We start from the raw sequence: 26,136 nt of genomic DNA, 5'->3' as shown, positions 1-26,136 counted from the left end.
GGAGGTTGAGGCAGTAGGATCACTTAAACTCAGGAGTTTGAGGTTGCTGTGAGCTAGGCTGACGCCACGGCACTCACTCTAGCCTGGGCAACAGAGTGAGACTCTGTCTCAAAAAAAAAAAAAAAAAAGTAACTTCATTGAGAAAATATTAGGAAGCCTACATATCCTAAATTTCCTTTTCTTCTCCCTAGATGGTTCTAGTAAATACCCTGGAGACTTATTAGAATAAAGTTATGGCTGTTTAAGTCTAAAAGTGTGTGATAATTTGACAGCATGTGCAGAGGTGTGTATGCATTAGCTTTAACATAGAAATCTCATTTTCTTTGAACCCTGCCTTCTCAGCCTGTCTTAACTGATTGTTGCAACACTACTTGAGAGGGAGCACATGTGAGGAGGTCACAGAGGAGTGAGGAAGCAGATTTAAATATGAAACAAGAAATCTGTGTCTTTGGCTCCAGTAAAGCCACAGTGTATTGGGATTAATGAGGGAGGATCTGTGTCTGCCTGTGTTCCAGGGGTGCTCTTTGCTTGCACCTGCGTGGAGAGGCCCACCATCTCTGTCTGGGAAGCCACCCAGTCTGTGTTTCCAAGTATACGCTGCCTTTGTTCCCAAATAAGTCACTGCAGGGTATTTGATCCTCTGTGTAAAGTAGGCAGGAATGAGGAGGGTGCGCTACTTTAAGTGGTTGATACGCCAGAATGACATCGAATGACTGTCTAATGCATGGAATTGCCAGGGTTCCTGGGCACTCCTGCTTCCCCTCCTGTGATTCCTGAGGTTAGGAACTTCTGAGGTCCATGGTCTGAGGCCTTTTGGAGCAGTAAGGTTTTATATACATACACACATATATATATAAATGTATGTATACACACACATGTTTTTTGAATAGGGGTGCCTGTTCCTCATTTTGTCCTGTTTTTTGAATTCCTAAAATTTTCTGGCCTTTGGTATATCATAAGACAAAATAATCACTCTCTGTGAGCCTTTGGGGTGCTTCTTTCAATATTACTTACCTTTCTCATTCACCATTACCTTTAGGATTCTCTGTACCAAAATATGGTTACTGTGGCCTAGGGGTGACCAGTATGGGGGCTGAAGGAGGGTAATGAGGCCTGGGGAGGGTAGAAACTGAGGTGGGAGGGCAGGGGGCCAGGAGGGCAGCATCATTTCACACAGTTGATAATATGGCCTTAGCCTGTCTCCTCTCTGTGTTCTGTTCCTTACAAAATAGTTGTTGCCTTGTGTTAAGGTGAATTAATGTAGTTACCCCTTGCTTTTTATTTTGTCTTAGGATTCTTAGGAACAACTTTATATTTTAGTCACTTAAGGTTGGATGAGTGAAACATACAGGATATAGTTTAACCTGAAAAAAATTGAGAGACATCCTCATAGAGACCCCAATTCTGCATATGGTAGATAAGGTCTCTTAAAGCTTTGACATTCTGTTCTAAGTATAACACTGCTAATGGAAACGTTTCTGGATTATATAGAGTGATGGGAAGCATGGAGATTATCTGTTGGTGAGGCTGGAGAGGTATGGGCACAGGGCTAGTGGCCTCCTGTCAGCAGAAGCCCCAGGGTGGAGAGACAAGATTCCAGGAGGAGTTGGAAGCAGTTGTCTTGTCTCCATCTGTCTTTGTGACCCTAGGCAAGTCATTTAACCTCTTTAAAACCCTTGTTTCCTTGCACGATAGATGGGGATAATAGTGTCATGGTTGTGAAAATAAAATAATGAGATTTAAAAGTGAATTTACCACAAAAATGAAAAATGATATTTAAGTTTAAAGGAATTTGTATTTTTCAGCCCAAAAAAGAGAAGATAGGATATGTCCACCAAACACTCACCAAATTCAGCACATATTTGTCTACTGTGTGCCTGGCCAAGCTTAGATGCTCAGTATATTTTTATGTGTTTGTGCTAATTATTTAAAGAAAAACAGCATTTAAGTGAGTACTGGCCATAGTTTAGTTCAGCAAACCTTTGTAACAGAGGCCAGTGATGCTGTTGAAGTGTGATATGTATATGTATAAAACATGCCAAATAAGGCCCTCTGTGTTCTCAAGAAACTCAGACTGCTGATTTCAATCTGGAACATTGTGCTTTATGAAGGAGGCAATAGAACAAAAATAAAAGGGGGCAAGTCATAGGATGAGTAAATGAGCAAGCTAATATCAGATCAGAGTAGGACTCTTGTCCAGTTTACATGAGGTGTTTTACCAAACAAGCGTCCCTAGAGAACCAGCATTAGGCTGGTGGCAGGATTGGGATATGTACAGGTCATAGCAGAAATGACCCGAGACTGAGTGTGGGGGACGTGGCTAATTTGACTATGGGAAGCAGAATTAGGAGTTTGGATGATGTTTGGGGCAGATCAGTATTGTGGAAGGCCTGTTCAGGGCCCTTCTCCTGATGGGTGCGTTCAGTAGAAGCTTGGCAGACAGCGGAGGAGCTGCAGACAGTTTTCACAGTGGAGGGATGGACTGCGTGGCCACTCATGTCCCCTTTAGTCTTAGGATTTCATGAGCGTAGTTTAAAAATCCACAGTTTGGTGTGTGCAGATCCCACTCAGTTCATGAGTTCATACCCGTAGTATAGCAATAGCAGTGTTAGAACTCCTTTTCTCACAGTCTTCTGCAAAATATTTTTTTTTGTCAGCTGCCAAGCAGCAGTACTTCTTGATTTCTCATTTGTGTGTGGTTGCCTGCCAGGACTTGGCCTTTAGTGTGGTATATCTAGGGTTTTGTTGGTTTCAAGGGAGGGGAAAAAAATGCTTGTGGTCCACATAGCCTGGGATGGCTGGGGTATTCTGTTTCTGAGGAGTTTAGTAACATTTCACAGTCATTGTTGGAAGCCTCCCAGACTCCTGTGGTGGAAAGTAGGGACTCTAAGGGGAGCTCCTGACTGGGGTTGCAGGCTGCCTTCTCAGAGTCTTACTATATTAGCTGGTGTATTTCTCTTAATGGACTACTAGAAATGACCACAGAAACTGGGGACCCCAACCCAGACCATTTCTATCCATTAAGACCTCAGGAATTCAGATTTAGTGGATTTCTTTAAAGGGCACCCCGGGGGATGCTGATGCTCAGCAGGGCTGAGGGCCTGTGGTGTTGTGGAGGCAGCACACTTCCTGCTCCGTCAGAGGGTCCAGGTGCCTTAGAAATACAGGATCAAGGCCCACCCTCAGCCTGCTGAGTCACAGTCTGCATCAGTTCTCAGGTGATTGGCATGTTTGCTCAGGTGTGAGAAGCAGGTCCAGGCTTTGGACTAGAGAGTGGGGCTCAAACCCTGCTTCTCTTCCTTCCTTCCCAGCTTGCATGACTGTGAGCAAGTTACTTGACCTTCCTGAGCCCAGGGCCCAGCACATGAATGAGTATGACAGTGCAGGCCCCTGATTCCTCAGCCTCAATTCTGACACCCCAGAACCTCAGAAGAGGGAATGTGTTTCTCATAGGTTTGGTGCCACTTGACCTGAACTTATGTGAGGCTATTTGTAGTCTCTGTTCCACTTAATATGAATATTATTATTTCACTGCAAATTGTTCATTAATGTGTTTTCTTATGGGTGCTGCCCCAGACTTTCCTAGGAGTGTTATGTAATATACAACATATACATACATTTCCTTTCTAAAATCCAAAAAAATTCTGAGACACATCTGGCCTTGGTTTTGGATAAGGGTTTGTGGCGCTGTAGATACCCAGTTCATAGGTCAAGTATATATGATGTTAATATGTCAGTATGTATATAAAACCACTGGCAGTTAGCAGGCATGAACAAATACAGCTATTAATGCTCTTGTAATTCCTCCATTTGTGTGTTTATAGTTTGCCCATTTGGTTCCTCTGTTTTCCCAGCATCTGTGTATTTGGTATGCCAGGCTTCATTCTTCAGATAATTCAATTTTCTGTAAATCAGAAGTAAGTTGAATCTACAACTGGGTATCCATCATCTACTCTGTGCAGGTTACTGGGCTAGATGTCATGGGGAAGTAAAAATGTGTATATGACAGGGTCTCTGCCAGCAAAGAGCTTAGAGTTCTAGAAAGAGAAAACATAAATATATTGAAAGGTTTTTTTTAACACATTAACTGCCGTGTGAGTTGTATTTAACTTATGCTAGTTTTGAGCCTGGGGTCTTTTGAAACACATGTAACCCAAATGTCTCTTCACCTTGGGAGCCGCTTGAACTATTTTTCAAGTTGCATATAACTCACGTACAGAAAACAATAAAAAATAACAAATTTTTCATTAAATTAGAAAGGATCATTTTGTTTTTGAAGTTTTTATACCATTTTTGTAATAGAACACCGTAGCCCCAAGGAAAGATTTTTTTTTTCTAGTGCGGCAGTCAGTGTGTTAGGAAACCACTTAATAACATTTCAAGCCAAGGAGAAAAGGCACGTTAGAAGGCACTTATGCTCTTGGCTTGGCCTTCTTCTGGCAAGCTTTTTTAGAGGAGGTGAGGTCTTTGTTGGGCATGAGGGACCTGTGCATTTTGGGTTATAGAATCTTGGAATGTCATCCCTCAGCTTCTTGATTTTTTTCAGCCAGATGATGCATACCTAGGGTGGCCTAAGGAGGCGGTGTGGTGCAGTATGGTTGGTGTTTAAGGGCATGGACACTGGAGGCAGGCCGCCTGGTCTGAGTGACCATGGGTATTGGCAAGTTACTTTATCTCCTGTGTGTCTCAGTTCCCTCATCTAGAAATAGGAATAACAGCACTTAACCTTCTGGAGGTGTAAGATGGAAAGCATTTAGCATAGGTGCTTAATAACATTTAGCAGCCTTTTGTTATTGGGACAGTAAGGGAGGTTAAGTGACTTACTTGGGGCCAGAATTAGAATATTCTTGCTGAGGCTGAGGCTTGCTGCTGGAGCCGGCCAGTGGAATTGTGCTCTGGGCAGTTTCCAGTCCCTTTCAGCCTCTGTCCCTTCATTTGTAAGCATCTGACCACTGCTGCACGTACCACTGAAACATTCACAGATACAATCCATGCCTTTGAGGAGGCAACTCTATGAAGTTGCCATCAAGGGGGAATTTGGAAGGCCCAGAGATTCACTGGATGCTTGTTTTGTTTGTGAATGTTCTTCTTAGATGGGGAGGAAAAAGTTAAAACCTCAAAAACTCTGTGGTAAACTGATGTGGGAATCTGATACTAAAAATGTCTCTAGTGATTTAAAGAGTTATTAATTTTCAGTAGAGAGTGGTGTGCATAAAAAAATGGCAGGTAGAAGAGAATTTCCAAATGAAACCATCACTGCTCTTAGTGGATTCCAGGGTGCCAGAAGCCCCCTTGAGGAGAGGCTCACCACTGCGCTGCAGACAGGCCCTTCTTGGGATGCTGCTGAGGCTGCGGTTGTAACTGCCTGAGCCGTCTGTCCACTCTCCTCGCAGCTGGTGAGCAGGGAGGCCCAGGGAGGTACTGGGGAGCCCCTGTACTCAGCCACCTCTGTGATCCCACCCCGGTCACACCTGAGAGAATAATCTGCAGAGCCCGTTTTCATGGGTTCCTCAAAGGGCTGTGATCAGCACAGGTGTTTGACTAAGGGGATTTTCATCCCGTAGAGCAGGGGTCCCCAAGCTATGATGAGTTGAGTAATTATTTCATTATGTATTACAATGTAATAATAATAGAAATAAAGTGCACAATGAATGTAATGTGCTTGAATCATCCTGAAACCATCCCCCCCACTCCCCAACCCCCATCTGTGGAAAAATTGTCTTCCATAAATGGTCCCTAGTGCCAAAAAGGTTGGGGACCACTGCCGTAGAGAAATGAAGAGGTTTGGTAACGTGTTCCCTCATCTAGAGTGTGAGGCAGTCCCTCCAAAGAGTCTCAAATTTAGACCCAAACTCTCCAAAGGAAATGTCAGTGTGTCATGGTTCAAAACCTCCCTAGAATGGTTTGTGTGCATGTTTGTATGTATATGCCTGTTTTACTTTTAGTTTCGCTAGAGGATGTAATTTGGGCTACTTGTTTCTAAGTAAGCATTTCAAACTTAACTGAATTTGATCCCTGTTTCCTTGGTTATAGTGACATAAAAAGACTGCTTGGTCTAGGACAGTAAGTTCTTAACTGGAGAAGGGTTGTGGGGAGGATTTTGTTCCCCAGGGGGCATTTGGCAATGTCTGGAAACTTTTGGAAGTGGGGTGGGGGGTGCTACTGGCATCTAGTGACTAGAGGCCAGGGATGCTGTAAACATCCTGCATCGCCCAGGACAGCCCCCCACAACAGAGTTATCTGGCCCAAAATGTCAATAGTGCTAAGGTTGAGAAACCCTGGTCTAGAAGTTGTTCATTTGAAGATCTTCTTTTCTTGATTTTTAGTGAATGTATGTCTAAGATTTAATGTTTTTATAAGGTGTAGTGCTTTGTACAGAAATTCAATCTTTAGTCATTAAATGAGATCTTAAAGATATTTTAATATAGTGTGGTTCTACCAGAAGTGGGTATTAAGGTTAAGTGGGTATTAAGAGGGAATTTGGAGGTCTGAGTGCCTAGGACAGAAGCCCACAAGGCAGTCTGGATAAACCCTGCCGAAGATACCAGAATTTACATCAAAACTTTGGTCAGCAGAATGGGAATTTTTGAGTAGGTGCCATTAGAAAACTAAAATAATTTTCCACCTGTGGTTCCCAAGTTCCCCACATTTATGTCTTGAACCCATACTGCTCTTTGAGCTTCAGCTTTGTACCTTTGTATTTGTTTAACAACTATTGGTTGAGCCCTTGGTATGTGCTGGGCAGCCTCTTTAGTGCCAGGGCATGGCAGGAAACAATATGGGCAGCTCCCGCTTGCCGTAAAGCCTGTGTTCTTAGACAGGCCTTGAAGACGGATGGGAGTCTATGTGCTGATTCCAGAAGAATAGAGGGAGATTGTTGGGGGTGGGGGTAGGTCAGCAGAGAAGCACTTGACATAACTGCTCTGGGAAGAGCTCTTTGACGGGGACCTGCAGGAGGAGGAGTCATCTGGTCTGTAAGCCTGGAGAGGGAGTGACTGGGGCATGACTGGGGCTCCCTGGTGTTTTCACCTGGATGATACCTAACCCGTTGGAGGTAGAACTCTTGACTCCACCTTCCCTCCATCCAGTGGTAGAAGACTGGGGAGGAGTGTTCCTTGATCCCTCACATTCTGTCCCTGGAGCTGTTCCCATTCTGCTTTCCCTGCCTCCCTGGTCCCCCGTCCCGGCCAGCACCCTTGCTAATGGCCCCTGGCTGGTCTCTCCACATCACCCTGGTTCACTCAGGCCCTTGTCCATGCAGCTGCCAGAGAGAGGTCTGCAAACATACCTTGCCTCTTGCCCTCCAGACCCCTTCACTGGCTTCCCGCTGCATATGGCATTTTTACTGAAGAGGCCCTGCACTGCCTTCCCTGACCAAGTTCAGCCCCAGAGAGCCTGCCTGCCCTGAAGGCTGCGTCCATTCTCTCCTAGTGCCCACCTGCCCGGCCTGCCGCTCTGTCCCCGTTCTGCTTCCTGCACCTCCACTCTGGAGGCATGTTGCCCTGTTTCCTATGGGTTCCCCCTCAGATGTCCCCCCAGTGCTGTGTCCCTTTCTGTTGGCCATCTTTAGACAAGAAACCACTCACCTGTGCTGCCTTTCATGTGGAGGAGGAGCAGATGATTCACAGGGACCTGCCCTCCCTCCCGCAGAGCTGGGGTTTTTGCATAGGGGATTTTTCTGTCAGTTATTTTTTTCCTCACCTTTCGGAGTATTAAAAGAACCAAGGCATAAGTGGTTAGGAGTGGGGGCAGTGAGCACACCTCCGGGGGAGTTCTCTGGCCCCTACAGCTGGTATATATGCCACCCTCTTTTCATGGAGCACAGAGAGGTAGCCACGTCTTGATGTTGTTAGTAAGCTTTTTAAATAAAGCATGGTGAGTTAGTTGGCCTTTCTCATTACAAAAAAGGAAATGGAAAACTAGTGCCACGGTATTGGCATAATTACTCCAGCATGCAAATTGGTGTTGGTAGGAAGTCAAGGTAGTGTATGTATATCCTCTATTAGTCCTTGAGACATGTATGAAATAAATGAAGTCTTATTTTGTTAGATATGAAGGAATGCATAGTCCAGGTGTTCATAGTTGAGTAATAATATATTTATTTGCCTCAGTGTTTTTTTGGATGGACAATATATGGGGAGGGGGCAGTACGGTTCTTTTGGCCCTGTCCCTTATTTATCACAGGCTAATGCTGGTGCATCCTTAAGTTTCAAAGTGGAAAATGAATATAGAAGAAGGACCACACTAGTCAGATGTTAGTGGGTTTCTGAGGTGGCCTCTGAGAGACGGAAATATCTGAGAAGTTAAGGTGATTGGTTGGTGACAGAGAAACTTCCAAATTGGTCTAGGAGGTGGATGCCAGATGTAGACCTATTTTACAAGAAGCAATGAACTGGAAATACTGAAGGTACATTTTTCTAATGCGGGAAAAATATATCCTCTGAGTCTAATGTCTGATTGCTGTTTCTAGAAAAGTTTTAGTTCTAGTCTTGATTTTGATTGTCTTGAGCTTATTCATAAGATCGACTTTTTTTTAAGCTTATATATCTCCTGGAAACTGCACATATACCAAGTGAGTATTATATTTAAGCTTTAAAATAAAATCTTTTACAGCATAGAATTTTAAAGACTGTGTAGACAGGAACAAATCTTCAAAGGGAAACCTCAGTTTGGTGTGGAAGTTCATCTAATTGAAATTAAACTAAGGAAGTTACTCCTAACTCCAGGTTATCTTCATGTGTTCAAGAAGCTTATTAGAAATCTGCTTTACCAAAAACAAGTTCTTTAGCTACTTGTGATAGAAAATGCTTAAAGAAGCAATTTAAAATTCAGCGTTATCTACTTAAAAGCTATCCGTTTAAAAGATTCACGGACAAAGCACGTAGTTTTTTTATTAGTATTACATACTAGGTGATCTGGAGAATGGAAATAGATTTTTCTTGCCTTCAAAGAACATAGAGTCTCTAGGGTGGGGGAGGGCAGATGTGCAGACAGTATGAAGTGTTAGATCAGGCTGAAGAACCCAGCAGGCATAATAGAGTAATAGCATTAGTAACTGTGATGGTAGTAGAGGCAGAAATGTCAAAGAATGGGACATTGGAGCACAGCGTGGGAGTAGTGGTGTCTAAAACAGGTTGACAAACTGTAGGTCTAAGAATGGTTTTTACGTTTTTAAAAGGGTTGTAAAAATAGGCAAGGGAGAATATGTGACAGAGACCATATGTGGCCCATGAAGCCTAAAATATTTACTATCTGGCCCTTCACAGAAAAAAGTTTGCCATCTCTTGGCTTAAAGAGTCAAGAATGCTTTACAAAAAAACTAATGTTTGAGCAGGAGTTTTGCCAGGTAAATAAAATTTTAATCTTCAGGGCAGCGTGGGTGAAGATGGGGGTGCTGCTGTGGAGAGTAGACACTGTTCATCACACACTGTGCAGTGGGCAAAGGGGGTGCTTAAGGTGGGCTACCTGTATGGTGGGGATTGGGAGGGGAGGGCAAAGGTCATGGCCCATCTCAAATGCCAGCAAGTTTGAGCTCAGTTCTGGAGGGTTTTTTGTTTGCTTTGTTTTGTTTTATTTGAGACAATCTTGTTCTGTTGCCCTGGGTAGAGTGCAGTGGCATCATCATAGCTTACTGCAACCTCAAACCCCTGGGCTCAAAGCAATCCTCCCACCTCAGCCTCCCGTATAGCTGGGACTACAGGCATGTGCCACAACGCCCTGCTAATTTTTCTGTTTTTAGGAGAGACAGGGTCTTCCTCTTGCTCAGTCTGGTCTCAAACTCCTTAGCTGAAGCAATCCTCCTGTCTTAGCCTCTCAGAGTGCTAGGATTACAGGTGTGAGCCACTGTGCCTGGCCCATCAGAAGCTTTTGAGTATGAGACTAATAATATTATAATTAGAATTGTGAGAGATTGAAATAAGTATTACATTTTCTTTTTTTCTTTTTTGTTTTTTTTGAGACAAGAGTCTTGCTCTGTCACCCTGGCTAGAGTGCAGTGGCATTATCATAGCTCACTGCAACCTCAAACACCTGGGCTCAAGTGATCCTCCTGCCTCAACCTCCTGAGTAGATGGGACTGGCTAATTTTTCTTTTTTTTTTCTTGACAGAGTTTTGCTGTGTTACCCAGGCTAGAGTGCCTTGGAGTCAGCCTAGCTCACAGCAGCCTCAAACTCCTGGGCTCAAGCAATCTTCCTGTCTCAGCCTCCCGAGTAGCTGGGACTACAGGCACACACCACCACGCTTGGCTAATTTTTTCTATAGTAAAGATGGGGGCTTGCTCCTGCTCAGCCTGGGACCTCAAGCAATCCTCCTGCTTTGGCCTTGCAGAGTGCTAGGATTATAGGCATGAGCTACCACGCCCATCCAGTGTTACATTTTCTTCTGAGACCTTCTCTCCTGAACTTGTGAAATCGCTCTTCCAAAGTGGTTATATTGCTTCACAGGCCTCTGACTCTATGGTGTTTGATGGGAAGATGGGCCCAGGATTCCTAGCTTCAGGCTGAAGGTTTGGTGATGAGCTCATTGTGATTGTTTACATTTTTGATAGCGGACATCTGTGAAGTGTCAATGATCCATAAATTGAGGAACTTGAAAGAATTTAGAGAAAGACAAAAATTCTTGCTGAAGTCAGTCATTGTATTTCAGTTGTTAAACTTCTGCATGGAGAATTTCAGTGTTGTCTACTCTATCAAAATCAGCCTTACCTAGGTGTGATGTATTCTTTGAGAGAGGAGATATAGAAGAGGTATCCTGACTCCAGACATTCTGGATTCCCAAAGACAGGATGTCCCTGAGGGCAGAATCTTTACAGTCACTTATTTCAATAAGGGAGTCTCCCAGGAGAAAGCTGGGTAAAGGTATCCTAACTTTGTAAGTATATACCTAGAGAAAATACATGAAGATAAAATAATTTTCCTCATTATTCCCCCACCATTCACATTTTGGTTTATGGTCTTTGAATCTTTTTTCAATATATGTATAGGCTTTTAGATCATCTTACAGGGATTAAGTGTGTACATGATATTCTTTGTATCTGACAGTACAGTGAAGGGTAGGTGAGCTGATCATTAAGGGGATGCTGAATTGCTGAGTGCTGTGATTCTCACTAGTTTGGTTCTTATGGTGAGCATTGTTGCTGCTGTCTTTATTAGTGCCCTTCTGAGCAAACCAAGGGCACTGTTTTTTTGGTTGTTTTTTTTTTAAATCAGGGTCTTGCTATGTTGCTCAGTATGGAGTGCAGTGGCAGGGTCATAGCTTACTGTAGCCTTCAACTCCCGGGCTCAAGTAATCCTCCCACCTTGGCCTCCCAAAGTTCTGGGATTACAGGCCTGAGCCACCTGGCTGTGATGGACACTCTTGACCATTCCCTGAAGCCTCACCAGCAGAGAACTATCAGTGCTGTGGACTGATGTTTGCAGAGGTCAGAACTCTTGTCCCCAAGTATGAAGATGATGAAGGCCTTCATTAAAGCCTCTCACTTTGATTCTCAGCTTGATTGAATGAAATTGGTAAGATGGACTAACATTGTGAGGAGGTTACTGCTCCAGCAAAACAAGCGTTGTCTTTCCAACCCACACTCTTCAGAAAGGCTTGGTCTGCACCAGGGTCATTCCCAAGGAGTTAGGCCAGCCCCGGCCTGGGCTTGTCCATCTGGGGCTGCCTTCCCTGCCTTGCACCTGAGAATTTCCACATTCTAGTGACACAGCCATAGCTCTTACTGGGACTGTGTATGACTCAGTCTCCCCTTCCCTAGGAGACCCTATCTGAGGGATTGGTGCCCTTAGGGATTAGCTGGGAGCACATGGGTTCCTGTGGACTTTACTTCAGGGGAGGCTTATCCACATGACCTGCATTTGTTCATACTGCCCTCTCTTGCTGAGCTTCCCAAGAGCCACACCAGCATTCCTCATGCCAGAAACTTTGTAACCATTAGCCATCACTTCCCATTCTCCCTCTCTTCCAGCTCTAAGCAACCATTAATCCTTTCTGTGCTATTGATTTACCATTTCTAGGAACTTCATGGACATGAAATTGTACATGTCCTTTGTGGACTGTTTACTTTCACGTAGCGTGATGTTTTCAAGATTCAGCCATGTAGCATGTATCAGTACTTCATTCCTTTTTATTGGCAAATAATATTCAATTATATGGATAATGCCACATTATCCATATAATTTTGTTTATTAATCAGTTGATGGAAATTGTTCCCCCTTTTTTAATATTACTCCAAATTTGAATAATTTGAATAATGCTCTTTGGAACAGTCCTAAGAGTTCTTTTATTCTGTGGTCGATTTAATTTTTGTGTATGGTGTGAGGTAGGAGTCCAGTTTCATTCTTTTGCACGTGGGTATTCTTTTGCATGTTGCATGGTCTTGTGACCCTTGTCAAAAATTTACTGACCATAAAAATAATCAGTTAACTATAAATGTAAGGGCTTATTTCTGGACGCTGAATTCTTTTTTATCTGTATGTCTGTCTTGATTACTTAACTTTGTAGTAAGTTTTGAAATCAGAAATTGTTGGTCCAAATTTGTTCTTCTTTTTCAAGATTGTTTTGTCTATTCTGGATCCTTTGCATTTCCATGTGTGTTTTAGGACCAGTTTGTCAGTTTCTGCAAAATATAACTTGCTTCCTTCACTTATTATATAATGAACATTTTTCTTTTCCTTAGTTTGTAATTGTGTTGACCAGTATAGTATTCATGATGTAGATGTGGCTGGTGAGCATCTGACATGTCACTGGTTCAGATTGACATGTGCTATAAGAGTAAACTACACATCAGATTTTGAAGATTTATTGTGGAAAAAAAAGAAAGCAGAAATATCATTAATAATTTTTGATACTGATTACACATTGAAATGATAGAGTTTTTTTTTTCTTTTTTGAGACAGAGTCTTGCTCTCTTGCCTGGGCTAGAGTGCCGTGGCGTCAGCCTAGCTCACAGCAACCTCAAACTCCTGGGCTCAAGCAATCCTCCTGCCTCAGCCTCCCAAGTAGCTGGGACTACAGGCATGTGCCACCACATGTGGCTAACTTTTTCTGTTTTTAGTTGTCTGGCTAATTTCTTTCTATTTTTAGTAGAGACGGGGTCTCACTCTTGCTGAAGCTGGTCTTGAACTCCTGACCTCAGGTGATCCTCCCACCTTGGCCTCCCAGAGTGGTAGGATTATAGGTGTGAGCCACCATGTCTGGCCTAGAATTTTATATTGTGTTAAATAATGTATTTTAAATATTTTTACCTGTTTCTTTTTTAATGTGACTATAAGAAGATTTAAAAATTATTTATGTAATTATCCTATTTCTGTCAAACAGAGGTATTTTTAATAGCATGGCATTATGTTATATGGTTGATTATGTAATGACTGTATGATTGTGCCAGAGTTTCTTGATTCAGTTCTCTGTTGTTGGACACTTGAGTTGTTTCCAGTTTTCTCTGTTTTACCCAGTGTTGTGATGAGTAACCTTGTAGCTGGGTCTTCATGCCCTCCTGTGACTGCTGCCAGGACAGTTCATAAGGAGGACTTGGGAAACATGTTTGCTGTACTTCAAAGTCTTGGACATGCAAACTCCTGTGTTAGAAATTGTTGAATGAGTGAATTAATGTTTTAATTTTAACAAAAAGTAGGGTTTCAAAATAAGGCTGTAAACATAGTCACTCAACAAATATTGAATGCTCAGGTAGAGATGTCGAGATGGTTGTTGGATATGCCAGTCTGGAATTATGGGGGAGGGGGGCTGGAGAACATTTGGAAGTTATGAAGAACTACTTGAACATCAAGCAGGATGAGTGAGCAATGACCATTGAATTTGGCAACATGGAGGTTTTTGGGGACTTCGGCAAGAGTGGTGTTAGTAGGCATGGCCGGTGAAAGTTTTCAGGGAGAATGGGATGTGTGTGTTAATTCCCTGAAAGAGTTTGCTCTAAAGTAGGCAGAATGATGGGAGTAGGGGAGCTGGGGACATACTACCACTTCCCTGTATTCTGGAAGGGAGGAGTCCAGAAGGGAAGCTGAGAGAGGAAGGGCTGGGCTCCGGTGCCAGAATGGAGGGTGGACTTTGCCCCTGGGATCTGGAGAGCCCGCAGAGCAGACAGGCAGGCCTTCCCTTCAGCAGTGGGAGGAGGAGAAATTTCAGATTGCCTCCGTTTCCAAAACTTGAGAGTAAGAGTGCCAAGGGGAAAGGGGTGTTGTAGGGTAGGTTATGGAGTTAAATATAAAATGTGCATGAATTTTTAATAGAAAACATAATACTTCATATAAATTGAGTTGCTTCTCAAAGTGCTTACCCTCAGGGTTCTCTCTCCTGTGCCTTTGGGGGTACTTTGGTGGAAAAGTTTGAGAAGCCACTTTATTATTGTAATCTATTGTTATGTTAAATCTTACCCAAGTGAGTATTTAACCTGAAAGAGTTTGATGTTCACTTGCCCATTCTGTTATCCTTAATAGAGCTTTTGCAGCTGCTCCAAATATCTCTCCATTTGTGCATCTTAATAGTTTTTTGGCAAGCCACTTCATTCTGCATTGGGGAAGACAAGAGTGGGAAGCTTCAGGGGTGTCTGGAGGTAGAACAGGAGTGCTTGGAATTCTCACCCTTTTCGGAGGTGAGGATGTGGTGGCAGACTGGGTCTATAAAGTGCAGCACCCTCCAGGGCCATTTTAGTGACCGTTTTTCGTTTTTAAACACTTAACAAATACACAGTTCGTCTTCTAATTCTGGTGAGGTGGTTTGGGCGAGCTGAGTGTAGTGCTATTAGCTAACCTTCTACAGTATTTAACAATCAGCAGTGATTAAAAAGTGTTTGGTTTCTTTCCTGTTTATCGCATTGCCTGCTTTTTTTCTTTATACAATTTTAGTATGGTTAAGCACCCCTCCCCGCCCCCCACATTAAAGTTCTTCAGCCTGCATAGTAGAAAGCACTGTGAAGAGTTTAATTCAACTGCAAAAGTTACTTTGTGGAATGGAAGCATTTGAGAAATGAGAGGACTTTTCCTCCTTGTTGACAGGCCTGGAGGGAACTTGATTTGTATAATAATTAGTAGTTTATATGCATGACTAGGTCAAGTAGCTCCTTGCTTCCCATCATGCTTAATCAAATCCTAACTCTCTAAATGAAACTTTGTAGCTTTGACCAACGTTTCCCCTCCCCCTCACCTTCCAGCCCTTGGTAACCACCATTCCATTTTCTGCTTCTATGAGTTTGACTTTTTCAGATTCTACTTTTAAGTGAGATTATGCAGTATTTTCTTTCTGTTCCTGCTTATTTCACTTAGCATAATGTCTCTAGGTTCACCCTTGACCATAGTTAATAATAATGTATATTTCAAAATTGCTAAGAGTAGATTTTAAATGTTCTCACCATACCCAAAAAGAGATAAGTAGTTGGGGCGATGGATATGTTAATTAGCTTGATTCAGTCATTCCACAGTGTATACATATATCAAAACGTCACATTTTACCTTAGAAATATATACAATTATTCTTTGTTAATTAAAAATTTAAAAAAATAATTTAAAAAAATTCTAAGTCTTCCACCAGCTCCTGAGTCTACATCCTTCTCCATTACCCCAGGGCATCCCCTCCCTTGCTGCTGTTCCCTAGCGGTAGGTCTGGAATTCCTAGAGCAGATGTGCCCCTATCCTAGCAAACCTGCTGTGCCTGCAGCTTTCGGAGGCCTTCCCTGACCTCTAGTGTCTGCGTGCATGCTTCTCTGCCTTGGCCCACTGACCACAGCTTGTGTTTGCCTGTGAGATGGAGCCTTGCTTAGCACTTCATGGTCTTCCCTTCCATGCAGGCGGAGACCGCAGTCTTGTTTTCACCCTAGCATACCCAGCAGGTGGTGAGGTGTGTGGCATACACATGCTCAGAGCGTTCGTAGAACAAACAAATCCAGACTTTTGACCCGTATTGTTGTTGTCTCCTGGCCATTCGCGTTGCCTGTATGTCACCGTCTTTGGCCAGTACTTGTCCCGTTGTTATTTAACAATCATAGGACCATAGTCCTTTATCTGTAATGTTTGGGTCCAGAGGTGTTTGGAATGTGGAATTTTCAAGGTTTTAGAACAGAATTAGTGAATGTACCATATATTGTGGGATATCCTAGGCAGCACTGTGTAATCAAACACATTAAGATTTTGCAGCAAAATATGGGAATATGTACACGAAGTGGGACAAATGGAGACTATGAATGGCCCCCTCTCAGGTCAAGACATGCCACCAAGTGAGTTATGAACATGCTTTTAGTCTTGAGAGCTTTTTGGATTTCTGAAATGTGGATAAGGGATTGTGGACCTGTCTTGGTGAGCATGTTTGTTAGGCATGCTGGAAATACAAAGGAAGAGAACATTGTGCTTGCCCCGCAGTGTGGGAGGCAGGTGAACACCGTATGTGGGGTGATGAGCCCACCCCGGGAGGGCACTCCTGGCAGGTACTGGTGTTTTACTTTTCAGCCCCCATTTTCTTTTGAGTAGTGTGCTCTACAGGTGCTGTTTCAGGTGAGCCATACAAGGGTCTGGCAGAAGGGGCACTGTACTGTGACCCAGGGTCCAGTGTGTCCTTCTCAGAGTATAGAAAGTAGCTGTTCTGGATTGTCCTGGATCCCCTTCCCTCAGGTCTAGCCACCACAGTTCAAACAGTAGAGAGCTGATTTCAAGTCTGGCTCCAGGTCAGGGGTGTTGTCCCATTTCCAAAACTCTGTGCCTCTGCTCCCTTCCACTGATGGGGAACCAAGATTGGGAGTGGCCTGGCTAGGGACTGCCATGTCACAGTCACACACTCTGTCCTCTTGGCTGGGCCCAGAGATTTAAACATTAAGTGGATTCAGTCTACATTTTTCTGACTTTTTAAACATATTGTAGTTTTATTTTAATGTTTTTAAGATGCATTTGAATACATCTTTAATTTTTAAAATTTATCTGCTTTCTGAAATGGTACCTGCATTTTAAAAATATGTTTAATTGCAGGAAAGTCTCCCTTTTTTAAGAGCTAATGAAAATGAAGATCTAATACTCAAACATGCCTAAACATGCCTATTTCAAGTATTTACAAAGGGTATAGGATGAAATAGCATGTTCTTGAAGCAGATGTTACTCTATTATTGCCATAAAGTTTTTCTATGGTCTTTGATATATCTCTCATCTGAAAATGTATATTAAAGATTATTCTTTTAATTTAGAATTATTTTGTCCAAGGTACTTGACTTAATGATTCAGTTTTTAATGAGTCAAGGTTTAATGAGTCACAACAGTATTAGAAACACACTTTCAGTCTTTCAGATTTTATAAAAGGTATTACAATTTTCAGAAGGACTTATGAGGAGGGTCTTTTATAATGTATTTTAAGATAGTTAAGAATAGAGTTTATGTAGTTAAGATTAGAGTTTGTATTGTAAAAACTTCCTTCAAGACACACTCTGGGGTTTTATAAGTGAATAATCATGACAAGACAAGGTGACATCAGCCCTAGTTTTGTGGTTAATGTTTGCTAATAGTTTATGTGACAGGTTTGAAAAGAGACTCCCTCTTGTGTTATATAATTACCCTTTTCCAGGGACCAGCTTATACTGTAAAAACTATCTGGTGATGTTATCTTTGCTACATGTGTATTATGTTTATGGAATTGGCAATGTTTGATTTCTTAAAGTGTGTGTGTATCAATAGATTATGTAGTTTAAAATGTTTGCATCTGTATTGCATATATAAACATGTCAGTTTCCAAGTGTGGCCTTTAGAAGACTGAGGGTTTTTTAAAAGGTCATAATAGAAAATTTTCATGTTTAATTCCTTAAGTATTTTCTTTCATTGGGATTAAAAAAAACTGAATGTAACGTGACATGTGGGAAAATGTTAAATGGATGCAACATTATATGATTTTTCCACAGAAATCTTCTGTTCACAGTGAAGCACAATGGGAAGCCTCCACTAACACTTTAGATGGTATCATAATTTTGGAAAAACCATTTCACTATACGGGTGTTTACAAAAACTGAAGCCATCTCTGTCAGGTTTTGACGTGGCTTAGCTATATAAGTAGTAAGTGACGCAGTGTCAAAACCAGTTTTAAATTACCTATATTGTCAATATGCAGATTTTCTTTATTTAGTATTAAACTATGAATTTGCCTGTCTGAGTAATTTGAAATACAGTAGCATAAAAAGAATTAGATCTACCAAACTGAAAATATGTGCATATCTAAAGTAGTTTCTTTTCTTGATTTTGGTTAAGTTAACAGAAGTATCTTCACATCTGTAATTTCTGGTAACTTAATGAGAACACACTGAACTTTTGGGTCACAATAAATTTTCCCATTATGTAAAATATTTTACACACTGGTTGACTCATTGTGAATTGTAAGTAGACATGATTCTCTTCCTGCGGAAAATAGAAACACACATTATTGTAATGACGATTTATTTGAGCCAATTACAGAATTGTACTTAGGTTACCACATTGACCTTAGGTGCTTTCTGTGAGTTGGATTGTTGCAGTCTTTGAGATGCACAGATGGCAGTGGGAGTGAGTTAGGAGCTTTTGTTAGGTTTAGAGGATGTAGTCTTTCTGTAATTGTTTAGTTGTTTATTTATACATAGGCTCTTTTGTTGTTGTTGTTCTTGTGAGTTTTATGTTGAGTTAATGAATGTGTTTTCTTTGACCTCAAGACTTGTAAATATCTCTAGGTCTTAAAAATCCAGGTGGTCTTCTTAATTTCATAGTGGACAGAACCAAGTAAATGGATGCCTTTGTGGGGAGTGTGTTGATAGGTTCCCTAGTGAAACTTCTCCCTCCTGTTTAAAAGTGCTACATTAAAGTTAAGATCAGTTTTTTTCTTGAAAAGTTGATGAACTCTGAGATTTTGGGGGGAAAGTTACCAAAGCAATTATGAGTTGTTTTGAACAACTGAATGAGAAGCTAGCTCATTTAAGAATTTTTGGAAGGAGCACCCCCAAATTCAATTTTTGGCATAGTAAAAACTCTTGTAACATTTTCCTGTGTATTTTTTTTAAGTAAGTGAGTTGCATCTCATTAAGTGGTGTCAACAATTGTATGTTTGGCCTTTGGCCTGATTGTGTCCACTTTTTAAAAATAACTGTATTGAGATAGTCACATTCCATATAATTCACCTACTTAAGGTGTCTGTTTCAGCGGTTTTTAGTTTGTTCACAGAGTTGTACAACCATTGCCTATTTGGACATTCCATATAAATGGAATCATACACTATATGGTTTTTTGTGTCTGACGTTTCACTCAGCATAATGTTTTCAACATTCGTTCACCTTGTAGCATGTATCGGTAGGTTGTTCCTCTTTAATGTCAAATATTACTCCATTGTGTGGATATACGGCATTTTATGTATTCATTAGTCCATTGTAGACATTTGTATCGTTTCTACTTTTTGGCTATTATGAATAATGCTGCTGTGAACATTCTTGTGCAAGTTTATATCTGCGTTATAAATGTGTGTTTTCATTTCTCTTGGGTACATAACCTAGGAGTTTGTTTCAACTTTTGATGCTGCTTTTACCTACTGTTCATGTTCCCATTTATGTTTGTAAACAAGCCTTGCTACTTGCGACTGGGGCTTGTTTGACTTTTGTTGGTGACCCAGTGATTTCCTGTTTCATGCTTAAAGCCCCTGGGACCTTCTGTTGCCTAGGGAAACAGCCAGAATTACAATATCCTTCTTTCCTAAGACCAAATCACATCTGCTGGTCATGAAATGGTCTTATTAAATAATTATCCAGTTAGATTTTTGGTAAATAGTTAAGTATATATCCAAGCCAAATAAATTTTGTCTGAATATAATATTTGTTCTTGTGCTCTTCTCCCCACTTCCTCTTTGGGACATCCTTTGTCCTGTGGCCCCAGCAGCACTGAGAATGACTGTGATGATTTTTCTCTATGTTTTCCCTTCAGGTGGTATACCACTCACTTCTTTGGATTTTTTTCTTGTAAACCTTGGTGACTGGGTTGCCTGTTTTTGAAGTGATAAGTACCTTAAGGTAATAGTGACGCTCTTTAGCATTTTTTTTCTTTTTTTTTTTTTTTTGAGACAGAGTCTCACTCTGTTGCCTGGGCTAAAGTGCCATGGTTGTCAGCCTAGCTCACAGCAACCTCAAACTCCTGGGCTCAAGTGATCCTTCTGCCTCAGTCTCCCAAGTAGCTGGGACTACAGGCATGCGCCACCATGCCTGGCTAATTTTTTCTATATATTTTTAGTTGTCCAGATAATTTCTATTTTTTTTTTTTTTTTTTTTTCAGTAGAGACAGGGTCTCACTCTTGCTTAGGCTGGTCTTGAACTCCTGACCTTGAGGGGTCCTCCAGCCTCGACCTTCCAGAGTGCTAGGATTACAGGCATGAGCCACCATGCCCGGCCACTCTTTAGCATTTTAAATGTCCAAAGGAAACCTACAGGGATGTTTCCATAATTTGCATTAAACTCATGTAAATGTGCTTTAATGATATTAGCCAATCTGCCTGAATTGGATTATTAATTTCATTAGTGCTATTTAATAAAGGGGCAGGGTTTGCTATGGCCATTCCAATTAATGGTGAGTGTCTTTTGGTTCTCTCATCATGTATTTAAGCTGAGTTAAGCTTGGAAAAATTACTGAGTTTTTTGTGGCTATATTTTATAACTGTCAGGCCTTGCATTTTGAAACAGCTTATACTTTTACACACTAGTTGACTCATTGTGAATCGTGAGTAGACGTGATCCTCTTCCTGTGGAAAGAGCATATTCTATCAGTTGAAAATCAAATCAACTTTGTAAGGTTCATAGGCTGGGTCTTACTCCTTTCTTAGATGAGGAGTCTGGGATACAGAAAGAGTGAGTGAGTGGTTGGGAGGCGTCAGTGTCATCGGGAGACAGAGTAACCACACTGTGCACAAGGAGCAGGCTATAAGGAGACCAGGCCATACCCTAGCCAGGATCCCAAGCATCCACCCCACTGATGCACTTAGAAAGTTATTTCTCCCACTGGAGCCTGCTGCCTCCTCATCTGTGAAGTAGAGATAATAGTAGCAAACCACCTCCACGGGCGCATAGGGACCTGGCACCCTTGATTTTCAGATGGTCGAACTGGAAGGTGGTGGGAATGGTCCTGTGGCATGCTCCTCCTCTGACCTTCCTTCCCCGGCCCTGGAAGCATCTCATGTGCCTTTTGCCCACCTCTCCCTACCAGGGCACACTACCCCGAAATCTCAGCCCTGGATCTGCCATCCGCCATCCGCCCCGTGTCTCTAGGCATCATCTGTTCCAGAAGGCACAAGAATCTTGATGTGGGGCCCCTGCTCACTCTTCCAGACTCCCTGGGAAAGCCCACTCAGGCCAGAGCACAAGATTCTGGCCACATCGGGCTCAGGGTTGCTGGGCTGACATCGGTGGCGGGGGAGGCCTCTTACAGCAGTCTGGGGCTGGTGGAGTGAGGCTGCCAGAGAACAAGCCTTGATCCCTGATTTGAAAGACAGAGTTCTACTGGAACTTCTGTGGGAGTGCCCAGATTGGCACCTAAATATGCTCAGAGGCATTTGATGAAAGTTCCTCTGAGGCTTTTAAACTGCTGTAGTGAGTCTCTATAAAGCACAGCAATGGCAAAAAGAAATTACCTCATGCTGCCTCTCTGTGCCTTCTCTTCTGCCCACTCACCACTTGCCGTGCGATTTTCCCCGTCAGTCAGGAATTTACACACGAAGTGCGTCTGGTTTGGTCTAATGTATTAATGTTTTATATTAATATCTCACCTTAATAGGAAGGCATGGGGTAGAAAGACTACAGCATTTCCTTGGAAGTTTTTCCATAAATCTAATCCATCCCACCCCCATGAGGAAAACACCATCTTTTCCAGTTGGTGTCAGTGAACTCTAGTTGGGTACCCATAAGAGCAGAAGAAGTGGTGGTTAGGATGTGGAGCCTGGGTCCTGGGCTTGAGTCCTGGCCCTCCCAGTTGGACTATAACTTAGCTTCTTTGTGCCTCAGCCTCCTTGTCTGTCAGATGGAGATGATTCTAGTAGCTTCTTCATAGAGGAACAAGTGAGTTCTGTGGGGTGGCCGGTGATGGCTGGCCTGTGGTGAGTCCTCCGTGAGTGCAGCCGCAGCAGTCATGCTCTAGGCATTGCAGATGCAAAATTGACTCTCCCTGCAGGGCTCCAATACAGGGGTTGGATGCAGAACTGTCACTTCTGTACAGTGTGGTAACTGCTGATGACGGGGGCCAGAGGAAAAGACCTTGTTGCTAGAGGTGGGAAAGGAGTCAGTGAAGACTTCCTGGTGGAGAAGATTCCAGAGCCAAAGGTGTGAAGTAGACTTAGGTATATATAAGGCAAAGAAAGGGCATATTCTTCAGCACAGCATAATGTTTGCAGGGATACTGCAGGTCGTTTCGTATTACTAGAATGAGAGAGTGACCAGTACATACCTTAATTTGTTTATTCATTCATCCAGTGTCAGGCTGGGCACTAGTCAGAGGATGAAAGAGAACACATCTAAACAGAGGCTACTTTAGACAGTAATCTGTGTCAGGGGCTGGTCACCAGACTCGCCAGAAGACAGTTGTTATCTATTGAGGGGCAGCATAGTGGTGTAATATAGTACAGAGCTGGCCTTTGGGGTTCTAATTCTGCCACTTCCACTTGGTCACTGGTTATCTTGGGCAAGCGATGCCTCAGGTCCCAGATACCTAGGTGTCTGTCCATCGTGGTGGTGGCAGTGCCTGCTCAGGGCTGCTGATAGGTCCTCACGCTTGCTGAGGACCCATTGGCACATGCTGGTGAATGTGCACAGTCATCTGGAGATGTCTTCCCCTTCCCCTCCTTTCCCTAGTGCAGTCCACTTCCTTCAGCTCCTCTTAAATGTTCCTTGCTCACAGAACCTTGTCCTGAATTCCCAGATGAGCTCTGGTTCTGCTTCCCATGCAGCGCTGGCCCTTCTCTACCATACTCATCCTCACGCTGGAGATGGCTTGTTCTCCATTAGTCTTCCCACCAAAGTGCCTCCAGATAAACCATCATGACAGGAGGTTTATCTTAGACTTACTGGTTGAGTATCCCTTATTCAAAATGCTTGGGACCAGAAGTGTTAAAGATTTTGGATTTTTTTGGATTTTGGAATATTTACATTATGTAATGAACTGTCTTGGGGATGGGACCCAAGTCTAAACACAAAATTAATTTACATTTTATATATACCTTATAAACATAGCCTGAAGGTAGTTTTATGAAATATTTTTAATAATTTTTTGTTCATGAAACAAAGTGTTGACTGCATTTTGACATGCAACTCATCCCATGAGGTTAGGTGTGGAATTTTCCAATTGTGCTGTCATGTTGGTGCTCAGAAAGTTTCAGATTTTGGATTTTGGATTTTTGGGTTAGGGATGCTCAACTTGTATATTTTACATACAGCATGTGGTTCACTAAATGTATTGAACGAATGACTGAAAATTAAAGGTTACTTAGTAAGCATGCTACTATTTCAAAAGTCTCTTTTTCTGAATTTGATTGTCTGGTCCATGTTTTAATATTTCAAGTGCTCTGACTGTGGAATGGTTATTACCATACTGTGAAGGTAGCTGGGTGTTCACAGTGATTGCTGCCCACAGAGGAACTGGAAGTACGTTTTTTGGAATGAAAATCATGGTTCATTCCCAGGAGTTCCTCGGCAGGGTCTTTGAAGCTTGTGCTAAGCAGCAGATGTGCAGATTCTCACAAAGAGTACTTGAGCACTAAAGATATTGTGTCATAATGCACATGTCACTCATTTCAGCATTCTTACCCAGAACAATCAGTTGTCACAGCCATCCTCCAGTAAAAACCACAAACCAGGCAACCTTTAGGAAACAGGCTGGAAATCTAGAAATACCCCTAGGTGTTTGCAACATTTTTTTTTTTTAAGATTCTTAAAAATCTTTGACAGCTTCCTGTGCTGGAAGTCTCTCTCCAGCGCTTTTGCTTCTGAGGTTGGTAGCTTTCAGAAAGACTGCAATGCAGCGGTTGCCAGAGTCCCTGTTAATATGGAAACAACCCGTGGTGAAGTCTTTTGCTCCCCTTCACAACTGCTGACTGTTGCCGGCAATCTGAAGGAGGAGGTAATGAAGGTAATACCCCTCTGGACCTGGCAGTTTAGAGATTAGAACGTAAGCGATTTCGTGACTGCTGTGGCTAGCACAGGCATGTCCTGCAGCAGCTCTGTTAAGTTACTGATGCAGTGGGCTTCCTGGGAATGTGAAATTGAAGATGCCTTTGCAGTTTGTACACAATAATTTTGTTTTCGTCTCTCTGTTCAGATGGTGGATTATAGGAAGGTAAGGGACTTTAAAAATCATGGATATATGTCTCGTAAATGTTTATGAATATCCCTGGTCAAGATAAAGAATTATGATTGAATAGATCTCTTCCGAACCTAAGAAATAAAACTTCATATTTCTTGTTAATGACAGTTTTGACATTTGAAAAGTTACCTTATTTGGTGTTGACAAATCCCCTCTAATGAATTATTGAAGATGTTCTTTGAAGAGATCTACTTTTTCTTTAACTTGCTAAACATAGTTGAATTTCAGAGATGTAGATAGGGATGTAATATATTTGTTTCTTTAACTTAACAACGGTTTCATTAATATGAAGGGAACATTTTGTTTTACAAAATCTCACCCATATGGCTGTAGATGATGAAGTCTAATTTCCTTCGTTCTTATTTTGCCTTCAGATGAGCATTTTCGGATGTGTGGAGCTCTGTGCTTATCCATGGGGTGAGCTGGGTCCTATGTCCAGCTGGTCCTCTTTGTTTGTGTGAGAGGGAGGCCAAGAGTCAGAACTGAGATTTATTTTGCAATGAATTGGTGGCCCCAAACTGTATTAAATGCATTATGGGTGGTAATTTATATGTCCAATGCCAAGAAACATAATGTCGGGGTTACCATGGCAACTGCTTGCATTCTGAAAAGCTTATGAATGGGTTCTGAACCTTCTGGCGTTTTAAGTGAGATTTTTCCAGCTGAGAGCCTGCATTCATGATTAGTGTAAATAAATTCAGCTTTCCATGTGAAGCACATCCTTTCTCTTCATCTGCCAGAGTTGTCCATTCAGCTCAGTTCTTTCTTTGGTGACACTGCCTTGGTCTCTTGGTTCCTGGCAACACACTATTGAGAGATGATTTTCAACTTCAGGCTGGGGAACTAGCTTGTGTGTGTAATATACTGCCACCTCAGTCTGTGGGCTTTGTAGAATGGGGCTGGGATGTCCACACCTTCCGAAGACGGGCAATATGTGATATCCCCAAAAGCATAATTGTTGGTGTGGTCCTGGCAGAGCTTTCTATCGATCTGAAGAGCTGCTTTCCAGTAACACACTCCAGGGAAAGAGAACCTGACTTCCTGGGAACCATCTCTGCCTGTTTCCAGGGTATCATGGTGGTTGGTTTTGGGGAGGGAGGCTCAAGTTAGATCCGTGTTCAAATAGTCAAACTTGTGAAATAATAAATGAGGGCCTGTCGTCTTTGTTAACAAAGAATTGTTTGCTGTTTGTTAGAAATACCTGTAGCATAATATCTTTGAAAACTAGTTCCCCTTGTGCATTTAAACTATATTGATATGTTGATTGCATGGGACTGAAACATCTGTTTGTAATTCTGGGGAGCCTGAGGTCTGAGGGCTGGAGCCAGGGAGGAGCTGCTGAGGCAGCCCAGGGACAATGATAGCATCGATAGCATTGTCTGCTGAGGATGTAGCTCTGGGAGAGCACTTCACGCTCCTGTAGAATTCATTCTCTGTTAATGAAGATTAAGATCATAGAGTTTAAACTTGAAGATAGATTCAAGCACATATCAGTGGCCACAACTGTGGCTCATCTGTAGGCCTCAGTCAAGAATCTTTGTCTTAATTCAATCCCTTTATTTTTACAGATGAGGAAAATGAGGCCCAAAGAAGTTATGCCACTTGGTTAAGGTTCCAAAGCAGGTCAGAACCAGATCTAGGATCAGAAACCTGGCTCCTGGCTCTCTATTCTTCTAAGGATCGCTTTCCTGACAAAAGAGGTTTGCTCTCAGTTCCTTGTTTTTTCCTTTTTTTTTTTGTCAGAAAGGGGTTTATCATAACAATAGGCCTCTGACTTAGAGCTCTCTGATTTAGAATTTTAAAAATTTCTAC

At 42.2% G+C, this 26,136-nt stretch overlaps 1 protein-coding gene across 4 annotated transcripts in view; it reads left to right on the top strand.

Moving 5' to 3' along the window:
* The window catches only part of TRAF3 (TNF receptor associated factor 3), a 107,818-nt gene that overhangs the window by 15,062 nt on the left and 66,620 nt on the right, over positions 1-26,136 (top strand). Inside the window, exon 1 of one of the 4 annotated variants that reach the window (XM_045560357.1) lies at positions 25,898-26,024. The exons of the other annotated variants lie outside the window; for them this stretch is intronic. The gene's annotated coding sequence lies outside the window, so the exon portion shown is untranslated. Of the gene's footprint in view, positions 1-25,897; positions 26,025-26,136 lie in introns of those variants that run through there. 4 annotated transcript variants of the gene reach the window in all.

This window comes from Lemur catta, chromosome 1, assembly GCF_020740605.2.
Source record: "Lemur catta isolate mLemCat1 chromosome 1, mLemCat1.pri, whole genome shotgun sequence".
NCBI lineage: Eukaryota > Metazoa > Chordata > Mammalia > Primates > Lemuridae > Lemur > Lemur catta.
This window is presented reverse-complemented; position numbering and strand designations above follow the sequence as displayed.